At 45.6% G+C, this 13,068-nt stretch overlaps 1 protein-coding gene and 1 long non-coding RNA gene across 12 annotated transcripts in view; one reads left to right on the forward strand and one right to left on the reverse strand.

The window, feature by feature from the left end:
• STK39 (serine/threonine kinase 39) overlaps positions 1–13,068 on the forward strand; it is a 316,325-nt gene that overhangs the window by 235,575 nt on the left and 67,682 nt on the right. The window lies entirely within an intron of this gene.
• LOC144304622 (uncharacterized) lies at positions 10,166–11,224 on the reverse strand. Its single transcript, XR_013371549.1, has 2 exons — positions 10,682–11,224; positions 10,166–10,504 (listed from the first exon to the last, which is right to left on the reverse strand). It is a non-coding gene; the product is annotated as an uncharacterized LOC144304622 (long non-coding RNA).

The raw sequence follows: 13,068 nt of genomic DNA on the forward strand, positions 1-13,068 counted from the left end.
GGGCATATAGTAACTCTTCTAAAATTATGGAAACATGGGCAGCCTGGGTGGCTCAGGGGTTTAGCTCTGCCTTTAGCCCAGGGTGTGATCCTGGAGACCCGGGATCGAGTCCCACATCAGGCTCCCTGCATGGAGCCTGCTTCTCCCTCTGCCTGTGTCTCTGCCTCTCTCTCTCTCTGTCTCTCTGTCTCTCTCTCTGCCTCTCTCTCTGCCTCTCATGAATAAATAAATAAAAATCTTAAAAACAAAATAAAATTATGGAAACATGTTGCCAAACAACCTTCTCAAAAGCTAGTATTAATATATACTCCCAGCAGGGGCAGCCCAGGTGGCTCAGCAGTTTAGCGCTGCCTTTAGCTCAGGGTGTGATCCTGGAGACCTGGGATCGAGTCCCACATCGGGCTCCCTCCATGGAGCCTGCTTCTCCCTCTGCCTGTGTCTCTGCCTCTCTCTCTCTCTCTCTTTCTCTCTCTCATTCTGTCTCTGTCTCTCATGAATAAAATACACACACACACACACACACACACACACATACATATTCCCAGCAGTAAAGGAAGGTCTCATGGATTACATCCCTGCCAGTGTTCCATGTTTTGTATTATCATTTTGTAATCTTTGCTTATTTTATTTGGCAGATTAAAAAGTAATGATTGGATTTTGTAGTTTGCATTCCACTGAGCCATATCTCAAAATCCCCAGGTAGACAAAGCCAGAAAGGGCTTGAAAAGACCCTTTAATTGTTACTGGGTTTCTAAGCCCAGTATAAAATGACTTATCCCTGTATGGGAAGAAATGGATATTTCTATTGCTATTCTAAACGAATTCACACTATGTCCCAAAATGTGCATTAGTCTTAACTAAGCAAGCCTAAGGCTTTCCTTTGAAATTGAAAAGTTCATTATAATAGCAAAGAAAGAAATGAGGTTATTCTGAACTTATTTGTTCTTCCCGATTACCTGCTGAAGTCTAGTGATTATTTCCTCTTTTGAGTGTGCTCTCAAATTACCCTTCCAACACTGAGATGCTTAGGAACAGCCTCTTTGTATCAGTGTCTTTGCTTTTTTCCCTTCCCTAACCTTTCCCTAAAAAGGCTGTGTGCATGCTCTTGCTCTTGCCCTTACTCCCATCAGTGGGCAGCAGGAATCCTGTTGTTGGGTTTCCTACTTGCTAATAGATAGCAGGTGCAGGACATCTGTGAGAAGCCCTGGACTTATGAGACCCAGTCTTAGAGCTCGACCAGCCAGAGTTGCCCAGGTAAGCCCAGAATAGGTCACCTTCTCCCCTTAAAACTTCTGCTCCTGATCCTGTTGTCTAATTATATGGGTAACCATTTTTGCCCCCCTCAGGAAGAGTAAGCCCAGTTTCAGAGAGCCTTTAGCAGAGCTGTTGGACCAGCTATTTTATCGACTCTGGGGCCAGATCATTTGGCTTGCTAGGAGGAAATCAATAATATGGCACTGTTTTCACCCAAAGGCACATAGTGATATGTTTCTGACTCTGAGTCCTGCAGTATAACCTCCTAATGATTAAAAATTACTACGTTGGGTGATGATGGGGAGCCCACTCTTCTTCAGCTTTATCATCTTTTGACCAAAACAGCAAGTCCTTTTCCCATACAGCCTCACAGTACTGTGGCTTGGGTGTTGGCAGAATAGCCACAGGATTTGGGCTAATCACAGACACAAATAATCTGAGTTACGCACTGTTCCTTGGTGAACCTGTCCTCATCAGTCTTAATGTAAGAAACCTACAAAGTGGTGTTGAAATTCTTCATTTTTTCCCCAAGCTTGATAGACCTGAATTTTCTCTGTGCTAAGCATTTATCTGCTGGTTCATCTTAGGAAATGTGAAGTCTGGGAATGGCCTTGGTTCTGTTACCGCTTCCTTCACAGTATTAGGAGTTCCCTTGATTTTTAAATGAGTGTGTTTAAGGAAAGAATGATGGGAAAGGCGAAGGGAGTAGCAGGGGTGATAGGGGTAGACATTTTGAAGGTAAAGAAAGAGGAGTGTTCATGGTTCCAATGTCTCAGATGAGAACTCTCCTAAAGACAGTATACCAAACACCTTTGATACATCGCAGCTTGCTCACCGACGGAGTTTGTTTTCATCTGTGAATGCTGATTGGTCATAAGCTCATCGAGCACAGTCTGTACATTATTTCATCTCTGTGTATCCTGTCCTCACAGGCCTCACATGTTGCCTCTATGTGTCCTACACATGTATCTGAGCTAAGTGAGTGAGTTTTTCTGCCCACCTCATTTTCCACTCACCCATCATTGCAACCTTAGTTCCCAGATAGATTTGGTCACATGGTCACATAGACTCAGTTAGATGGCCTGTTAGATACTTTGTGTGAAGTTTGAAAATTGTATTTGGTGCATATTTTTACTTATTTGTGTCAGAAGAAAGGGAAGGCAAAGTAAGAAAGGCTCAAATTCTCCAAGCTTCAAGAAGAGCCCACTAGGCTATTTTAGAATTGCAAGAGTAGTAATATTTTTATTTTAAATTATTATTCTAAATTTATGAGAACAGATGTGAGTAATCACATGTCAGATACTGAAGTGAAATTAAAGTCTTCATGGATCCCAAGCAAAAGCAAGACCATCATCACAGGCATCCTTATTCCTGCCCTTTAAAACTCCTCGGGAGTGGAAATCTGTTTTTCATTTGTAACCAGTCGAAAGCTTGAACAACATTCTGGATACAGGAGGTTCCCAGAACAAGCTTGAATCATCAACAGTCAACTTTGATATCAGCTCCAAGTCTTTCAAATACACAGCTGTTTGGCAGCCAGATTCAGGCTCTAGTTCATTTAAAAAAAAAAAAAAAAAAAAAACGTTTTTCAGATCATTTAAAAATGTTTTATTAATGGCCACATCAACAGGCTGAAGGAGGTCAGTATGCTGAGGCGCAGATAAAAATGAGTATTGTGTTTTTTTCCTCCCAGTTGGCTCGGTGGGAGATCCTTTTTGTGCTCTAAAAAGTTATATAATTAGCATGGCACCCGCTGCTCATTGGGTAAGCCAAACTGGTTTTTAATGTTCAGAATACAAAACATGGAAATGTCATCTTCATAACACTCCATGCTGTCACTGATAGCCGAGAGCATTTCTGAATGACAGATCTGTAATAACAGTGATGATGAGAGTCACAATTAAATAGCACTCTGAGCTCAGAGCAGTGTTCCTTCAGGCCTTCTAAATCCAAAGAGGCCCTGGATGGAGGCAAGTGTGTAATTTGAATGACATTGTGTGCCGTCTTCTAGTGCAAGGAAGAAAATTGCCAGAAGTGCTGGCCAAAGCACTCACGAACGGGGTGCTTTTCCTGTGTCTCTTTTCTTAGAGAATCCCCCGATCTGGCTGGCTGGCAGGCAGGATCACACACCTTAGGCACGTTTCAATCTTCTGTTGTGCCTTTCTGCCTTCACATAAACTAGGATCTTTGATTTGACCAGACAAAGCAGGGAATTTAAATTATTCATAAGGGAAAGAGGCATGGGATGGATTATCAGGAGAATTCTCAGATCCTCCTGGGTTTATTTTGCTCTCTGGGGATTATCAAGAACTCAAAAGCAGCCCCATTACTAGTCTGTTTCCTTCCTTCAAACCCTGAGTTGGAAAGTACTCTTCTCAGCTCCCAGTGATCAGGCCCATTTATTCAAGCATTACTGGGATGCTTTTTTTTTTTTTTTTTTTTTTTAAGATTTTATTTATTTATTCATGAGAGACAGAGAGAGAGACGGGCAGAGGGAGAAGAAGCAGGGTCCAAGCAGGGAGCCCGACGAAGGACTCGATCCCAGGACTCCAGGCTGAAGGCAGCATTGAGCCACCCAGGGATCCTATTACTGGGATTCTTAAAGAGTTAAGAGACTCATACCACCATCACCTCCCTCCCAACTGAAACCTTGTCACACGTGTTCTGGTTTGTGGTTAGAAGCTATTAGAGGACTCAGTGGACGATTGGACTCCTGTACTCCCGGTGGGTTGGGTAAAGGGGGTGAGAAAGAATCCATCTCTAGGCAGGGGCCCAATAGCTGACATGGAGAACTCAGTGGCAATTATTACTGTTGTTGCTGTGCAATCACTGAATGCTTGCGGTGTGCCAGGCACTATCCTTGGCTGCCTTCTCTCTGAGCTCTCTCTGAGGTAGTTACTGTTACTTCCTCATTTTACAGCTGGAGATAGTAAGACTTGGGACCTTAATTGCCCAAGGTCCCAGGGCTCGTCAATGTTACAAGTCAGTGTTACAAATTTTATTTAAACTCAAGACTGTTGTCTTCAGAAACCCAGCTATAATAAGGCCAAGTGAACCTAGCAAAAAAAGCATTCGTGTTCTCTGACTCCCCATAAAACCAAATCAAAGATATTGGAGTTAGAGGGTGGAAGAGGAGAGGAGGTAGAGAAGTCTGGTGTAATTGGTATAAGATGTGCTCCCTTGCCTTCTATACTTAAATAAAAATAAGTATGCTGTAGACAGAACAGCCTGGAGCTCAGAGCACAGGTGGTGCAGCAGCAGCGCTTCCCAATCATAGATGTGATGCTTTTCCAGTCACCCAGAGCCTTGGTGTCAGGCCGACTGTCCACAGTTTATATTTCCTGTGAGTCTTGGCCAGGTCAATCCCACCACCCTGGACGTTGACTGTTAGCTCACTGCTTGTGAAGAAATAGCTTTTTGGCCAGAAATCTCTTCAGTGTAGCAGGCCTCATTTATTCTCGCAGATCCATTCCTTTTTTTTTCCTTTTTTAAAATTGTATTTATTCATGAGAGCTGCAGAGAGAGAGAGAGAGAGAGAGAGAGGCAGAGACACAGGCAGAGGGAGAAGCAGGCTTCCTTGCTGGGGACCCCAATGTGTGGGACTCAATCCTGGGACCGGGGATCACACCCTAAGCTGAAGGCAGATGCTCAACCACTGAGCCACCCAGGCGTCCCTCCCAGATCCATTCCTAATGTTAAATCTCCTCTACTGATCATGGCTCTGGCCTGCATTGCAACTGAAAAAATGCCTTCAGCTCAGAAACCTTTTTTGGGGGGGTGGGGTGGGGGTTATTTGGGTATTTATATAGGATTGGTTACCTCCATATGCAGGGGTTTTGACTAGTGTAATTACATGTGACTTAATGCCATGCAGCAGTGTCCTGCTTGATGCAATTAGATTTCTTGAATATTTCTTGAGAGCTTACTTACGTGCCAGACTCCATGCCAGGCACTCTGTGGAGGGACATGACATAGCACCATAGCTCCTCTGGCCCATCTTTTGAATTCTGTATATTTACTAAAATGTTCTTAATTGTTGACCTTTACCATCCCTTTATCTTTGTTATGGATATTCACTGTCTTGCTCATTTTTTAAAAATCATCTAGTTCTCTTAAACTTGACAAATAATCCATGTTTATTTTGCCTCAAACCAGCGGAGAAAGGCTCTACTGTCATGCTAATCATTTTGGAAGGGCCCCCTTGACTTTTCCTTCTGAACCTTTTCCTGACTTCCCTATCTGGTGGCACTGTTTTTTGTACTTCCTTATGAAAAGCACACTTGCCAATTTACAGTAAAGAAGCAAATAGCAAGTAGTTTGCAGGGTGTGCTGCATAAATACTTCTGTAGACTAAGAATTGTTTATCCAGCCTGGCCTCCTTTATTAAATTTTCACTGAAATCAAGAGATCTAAGAAGCTAAGTTAGTCTTAAAACCTTGTCAGAGATCAACAGACTAGGTATAACGGTCAGTCACTGAAGAAACCATCCTGAAGGAAATTGCTGGGTACATCTTTTTTATTAGTGACTCTTAGATAAGAAAAATGCATGACCCCCACAGTCTTGGTAAGTTCTGCACTTGATGGTGAAGTCACACATGTGGGAGTTGCTATTGGACGTCCTCAGCGTGTTTTTCAATGTCATCAAATTTTTGAGTATGGCTCTAAAAGATGGATTCCATGACCTACGCATGAAAATCATTTTCGTTATTTGACAGTCCTACAGCATGTGTTTGAACACAGGCCAAAAGTTGTTTTGAGCATTTCGGATAGGATTCTGTATTCCACTAGTTTCCTTTTGAGGCTTGTCCTAGGTACGCCCTTTGTGGTGGAGGTGGTGTTGCACCATTGCAGGGTGAGCTTCATGGCTAAGTCGAGGGTCTTTCCAGTTTTGGTGAGCTATAAATACTTGGAATTTTTCAATTAGGATGGTTTGGTTTCTATGCCAGGTGATGAATGCCATTTACCTTATTGGGTCTGTTGAAGGGAGGGTTCCTTCCTGAAACAGTGTGGTAATGAGCACCATAAATCAATGCTCTAGACCCAGAAAATGAACAAAGTGGTTGCTAAAAGTATGAATGTTGACTTTAAAAAATCTGCCAGGATCAGATGAGAAGGAATCACGTAGCAGTTGCATTGTAAGGACCATCTTACAGCCATAGGAAGAGTTGTGCATTCAGATCAACTGTGGGGTTTTTGAAAAGGCATCCACGGGAAACAGATAAGACTGAATTTCAGATTTCCCGCCTTGCTTGTGGCCATCTTCAGGTTGAAAAAGCAATTTTGTAGAAATACATAGAAACATTTTTAGCCCTCATTTTAAATATCATGCGAATAATGAATGCTTTCACATACTGTTGCCTTTTTAGGATGTGGTAATCCAAAGGAAGCTTCTCGCACTCACTCTCAGTGCGAGTCTTCTTCTTTTTTTTTTTTCTTTTTCTTAAGATTATTTATTTGAGAGAGAGAGTACATGCAAGCACCCTCAAGTGGGGGGAGGCGCAGAGGGAGAAACTCACAGCAGACCCTCTACCCCCACCCCCCTGCCCTGGAGCATGGAGGGCTATGCAGGGCTCAATCTTACAACCCTGAGATTATGACCTGAGCTGAAACCAAGAGTGGGGTGGTTAACTGACTGAGCCACCCAGGTACCCCTCTTCATGCTTTTCAACCCTGTTAGTGTCAGTACTTGGGAGAATCATACAACTCCAAGCCTCAAAAGCAAATGGATGCTTTTTTGGTGGGTGGGGGTGGGGCTAGAGTTTTTTAATTTTTTGTTTTTACATTATTCTGAATAAAAGCCCTGTCCCCAATCTAGCATCCTGGCAAGTGCTGCCTGATGTGCTCTAATAAATGTATACTTCTTTCTGATGCCCATCCACAACCTATCAAATGCCTAGTAACAAGGTTTATTTTCTGTGCAGCTGTGTATTTTATAAATAGCCATTTGCTGAAGTAATTTCAGGAAAGTCCAATTTGAGGATTTATGATGCCTTTGCCAAAGACAAAGGGTCACCCACACTAGACTGTAAATACATTTACTTATAGGCCATTTCTCTGAAATGGATCAAAAGAGAAAATATGTGCTCAATCTCATTTATCATTAAATTTAATCGTCTTAAGGCACTACCTGTGGAAAAAGCCAGGGAAGATTCTGTTTTCGTGTCTCACCGAGAGGACGCCGGTATTAACATTTAGTGCTCATTAGTCCTTCACAGCTTTCTTCTTCATTGGGCGGGTATTTTAAACCGAGTTAGAAGTGATCATGTTCCCTTTAAATTTGCTAATTTTTAACATAGCTTCCCCTGGAGATGATGATACATACAAATTGATAGGAACCTCAAAGCATAATTCATGCTGCTTTTGTGATCACCCCGCTAACGTTTAAAGAATTCTGTGGTTATCTGCTCACCTTATATCATTGTAGCTGTACTACCATGGCTAGCTCTCTTGATTAGGAGCAGGCGTCCTTTAAAATTTGTAAGCAAACAATTATCCTTTCTCACTTCTGAGGCAGCGCATTTGGGTGTGTTGAGCTGAACAACATGTTCAATTTGTTGGCCAGACTCAGAGCTTCCTTTTGAAGTGGAGCCACCCTGCAGCCTGCCCATGTTAGTAGTTGGCCACCTCCCCAGGGCAGGACATAACCTGAGTCAGTCTCCGGTACGTTCACAGCAGAAAGTTACCTCTGCACTGAGGTTTTAGCTGAAATGAGAGATCTGTGTTTAATCAACACCTGTACTAGGCTATCAGATGCTTCCCAGGGCCAGTCAGAGTTCAGTCACAGAATCACCCATCCTAGCACTTGACAAAGACCCCTTTAGGGCATCGGGAAGCAGTCTGTATAGGCCATTCATTTCTCCAGGTTCTTTGGGCATCTTGTATTGAGGTAAATCATCAGGAAACAATGTACCTCGGCTATAATATTTCAGCTCCCAGCAGAAATGCTATCACTTAGGTAAGATTTAATATGGTGCCTTCAGCACATAGGAGAACAAATCTTCATTTTTGCACCACGTAGTTGGAAGACACTTATATGAAAAAAAGTTTCTGCCCTTTACAACATAGAGTTGTTGTAGACATTACTCAGTGTCCCTTATAAAGGGACTTCCATACAGAATTTCTCCTTGATATAAATGCCAAGGGAAAAACATCTGCCTTGCATGTTTCTTTTTTGATAAAGAACCGTATCAGGCAATACTTTCCTTTTTTTTTTTTTTTTTTTTGCCTGAGCTGCAAGCAAACAAAGCTAAATTCAGTGCTCAGTGAGAGTAACTGACATCTCACATATGTATAGTATCTTTTTCTCTGTTCCCTTTAATTTCTGTTATTTTTGATAATCAAATGTTCGGTTGTATAGTTTAGCTTTGAACTACTTACCGTCCTTTTTTGCAAAAATTAATGCAAACGGCAAGGAAGATGATAGTTGCCCATAATGATTAGAGATTGTAACAATGTGTGCCTTGAAGTGAACTGTCATTACCTTGAAACTCGACCCATCCAGGAATGCTGCAGGTATGTGTGCCACCCCCATGTCCCCACAGTTGTCTATTGATCTGTGTAAATACACCTACCATGACGTAAGATCAAGAGCCCAACTGGACATTGATCGAATCCATATCTTAGAGGTGCTCTTTGCATTTTTAGTGTAACTGGCTTGGCATGTTGATTTGGGAACCTGATGCACCGAAGAGTGGTATCTGTCACAGAAACGTTGAGTCTGGGTTTTCCACAGGAAACCCTGACACACGCCAGACTTTCAAACACGAGTGACGTTAATGAAGACTGCTTCTGTACTTCTATCAGTGGATTTCAATCAAGACGCATACACAGAAACCCCTAACTAGCAAGAATGCTTAGTAGTTTTTCCTGCTGCTAAAGAACAGGAACTTTGAATAGGCTGTAATGTTTCTGCTTCTACCAGCTGGAGTCCTGCCTCTAGTTTTTATGTGGTCATTCCATTTCTCTCTTGGCCTATCAGTAAAAATCAATTCCGTAAATATGTCCACTGGACACTCTAAATACTGAAAAGGACTGCCACCCGTGAAAATACAGTTCCACAAACGTGACAGGAAGCAGAGCCCTTACACAATAATCTGTTCACTCATGATTTACCACAGTTAGGACATAACAATCGATTTCGTATGTGTGGGCAAAACAGTATTCAAATTTTATGTATTAAGCTCTGAAATATGACAAAATGTTGCCATTTTAAAAGTTCTAGATGGTAGGTACATGTGAATTTGTCTTATTACTCTTTGAACTTTCCTGTATATTGAAGTGTTTTTCATGATTTTCCAAAGTATGCACCAGAGGAAAAAAACATGTTTGTTTAGGGGGAAAGTGGGCAGAGTGGGTGAGAAGAAACAATCATGTTCTCTATTTGGGCAGCATGTAGATTTTCAAGAGGTTTTTGTTAAAGGAACTTTGTTAGGATTGTTTCCAGGTGAAAACTATTTTTGTAGCCAGCAAAGGCAGTTATTTATGATAATATTTTTGCCTATGATTTATTCACAGGTGTAAGCATTGTACAGAGTATGAGAAATTTCTTTGCAAGGCTCTGCACATGCATCTCTAATTTAGGTGTCAGCTGTGTGAAACCCTGTGCAGTCAGACTGCTTGTTCCCTATGAGCTGTAAATCTAAAAGGTCCTTCAGCCTGCTCAGTAACCAGTGGGATGCGTCAAAGTCCTTAGCCTGAGGTTCCAGCTGCAGAAAAACCTGTAGACACCAGTGTAAAGGTCAAATTCTTGAAGATATATCAAGATATTTTATTTCAAGAAATTGTGTGTGTGTGTGTTCATGCATGTGCACGTGTGTTCGTGCATGTGCGTGTGTTCATGCACATGTGTGTTCATTATATGAACACAACTAGATTAGTCACTGCCCATGTTTTCTTGTTAAAGACAACTGTATGGCTTCGTGATCTATTTATTTGACATCAACCGTAAGCTCTGTGATGCTGCATGGCTTGGTAGAGACTAGAATTCTGGATGCTGTCAGCTTATACTTTGCCAGGCCATAGGTATATTTCTGGGTGTCTGAAGGTGCAATCCTGAAAGGAATTTTCACTTTCACCTTTTAGGAGACTCACTGATCCAAAAGGCTCTTTTGAGGCAAGTTAAAGGCAGGGCCAGGGTGTGGGGGCGATGGGCTAGGTATATGACTCACAGTCCTGGAGCATGGCACAGGGTGTGTGGAAATCTGTGCTTTGAAGAGAGCTTCCATTTCAAGCAGGGCCTTGGGGCACAGTGCTGAGGGATACAGCAGGGGCTCTTAACCTTTATTCCTGCCATCATCGCACAAATCATTATATATGAGCCACACCCCCATCTATAACATCTCCCACTGCACGCAGCGCTTAAGTACCAGGGGCAGGCACGTCACTGGGGGAAAGAAGTCTTCCTTGAGAAGAGTGCACCTCAGCTCACCCTGCAGTTTGAGAACCGCCAGTCTAGAATGAAAAGCAGTCGTCTAGAAGCGTCAGTTCCAGGTTTGGGTGTCATTTCTGCCATCAAAGGCTCCTGGGACAGGCCTGGCGCCTAGTAGGTGATCAATAAGTATTTATGGAGTGCCGAGTGAATCAGCCCCCTGTGTAATCTTACGCAGGCCGCTTGATCTTTTTGGCTTCGGTTTCTTCACCTGAGGAAGGAGGGAAATGGATTAGGTGACCCCCGGGGCCCCTGTCAGTTGTAAAATCATATGATTCTGTGATTGGGCCTTTACCGCAGAGAAGACGAATTTGACAGGAGCGTGAACGATGGAGAGAGTGAGAACAAGAGGGGGGAAATGCTCCTTCCTGTGACTTAGGCCCCGGTTTCTTGTCCTCCTACTACTTTTTAAGCCCTTTCTTGACGCTGGGGCTCCCCGGTCCTTTTACCTCCTGTCAGCTGTCATTCTCTGGGAGGACGTAAACTCTTGAAGGACTGGAACCCTGACTTTCCCCTCCGCTTTGCTGCGCCCAGAACCTCGGGCGCCGGAGGGCCGCGGCGCGGTGAGGGGCTCACGGTGCCTGCGCGCGGCTCCCGGAAGCCCGGAGGGCACCGTTGGCTCCTGTCGCCGGGCGCAAGCGGCTGAAGCGGAGCTGCGGAGCCCAGAGGAAGCTTCCGTGGACCCGGGGGTCGGTGTGGTTCGCTGACCTAAGACTGAGCCCTAGAGAGACGTGCGTGAACCCCGCGTGCGGGCAGCCTCGGGCCTGGATGCAAGAGGCCTCCTCGTTCTCCTCCTGGTGCTTTCGCTTGCGGCCTTCCCTGGTGTCCTTCGGCTTATGGTTGCTTTGGCGTCGTTTTCCACATCTCATTAAATACGATGATTTTCTCTCTGAGCAACACATTCATCTGCCAAGGATTACACCCGGGTAATAGCGCGTCCCCCTCTTGCGGCCTTGTCCTCTTGCGCGTCTGTGGCTCTGGGCGCGCCGCTCTCCGTGCCTAGTGTGTGGTGTGGGCATGAAACAGCCTTTGTTCATCGGGTCGTTTGTTCTCCTCGTGCGGCAGATAACGGGGACGTGCTTTGGTCAGCGATGGCAGAGCCGTAGAGAAGTGGGCGATCTGAGGACACTCAGCAGGCCGAGCCCACAGGTCGTGGCGGTGGCTGTCACGGCCGCCTGCCGCGTGGGGGGCAGAGAGACAAGTGAATCTGAGGAGGAAAGGGATGTGTTCTGTTCTGCCCGTGCTGGGTTTTCCGGAGTCTGCACATTGCATGGAGAGATGCCGTGTAGACAGTTGGATGATGGGTCTAAACCTCTGGGGGGCACGTACCTGGGTTTGGGTTACGCACTTGGAATTACTCCTCGAGAAGGAGAAGGGAGATGAGGGGGGCCGCAGACGGCCGCAGATTGGGACTACAGGGCCGGGCGGACGGGAGTGGCTGGCGCACAGGAAAGGGCGGCCCGGGAGCTGGGGTGACAGGGTCTCGGAAGCCTGGACAGAGCCAGACTTGCAGAATTGTCACTCCTTTGTCTTCAGTCACGCGGGCGTGCATTCCCTCGCTCGCGTGCCAGGTGCTGTCTGTGCTGGCAAGCTGCAGGTCTTTGCCCTTCGGGAGCCTCGCGGCTGGTGGATGGGACGGACACTGAAGTAACACACTGCGTCGGTACGGAACGTGACGTGCTGGGTGTGGGGCTAGAGGCCAGGAGGCTGCGCTGGAAAGCGGCCGGCCCTCGGCTGGCTGCCTCTCCCCTTCTTTCCTGGCCTCCCGCAAAAGGGCAAGTCAAGGGAGGGAGAGGGGGAGTGGAGATTGGCCAGCAGCGAGGGAAGCTGGCTCCCCAGCACGCTGCAGCCCCCCGGGAGCACCTCTCTGTTCCCGCCCTCCCTGTTTCCCTCTTTACCAGGCCTGACCCACCAGCACACAAACGTTTCTCTTCACCCATCTTAAAAAGCCCTCTCTTTCCCCACCTCCGATTATAGCGGTTTCTCTCCAGGCCTTACAGCTGAACTCCTCAGAAGTGCCCCCAGCTGCAGTCCCTTTCTTCCCTCTGTCTCCTGAGCCCACTGGTGACAGGGCTGTGACAGACCCCCTCCGCCCACACTGCGCCTTTGCAAAGCCACCCCTGGGCAGGGAGGGCAGGCCCGAGACAATGAGGAGAGCAGCAGACAGTGTGGGACACTTGAAGGGGGGGAGGCAGGTAGAAGCAGGTCTTCAGGGGGTCATGCCAAGGATTTAAAATTTTAAGAATCCTGGGGGAGGGACACCTGGGTGGCACAGTGGTTGAGCATCTGCCTTTGGCTCAGGTTGTGATCCCGGGCTCTTCCCTCCTGCCTTCTTCCCTCTCTCCCCTCCTTTCCTCCCCACTTCCCTCTGGCTGGCCCACCCCTGC

Source organism: Canis aureus, chromosome 34 (assembly GCF_053574225.1).
Source record: "Canis aureus isolate CA01 chromosome 34, VMU_Caureus_v.1.0, whole genome shotgun sequence".
Taxonomy (NCBI): domain Eukaryota; kingdom Metazoa; phylum Chordata; class Mammalia; order Carnivora; family Canidae; genus Canis; species Canis aureus.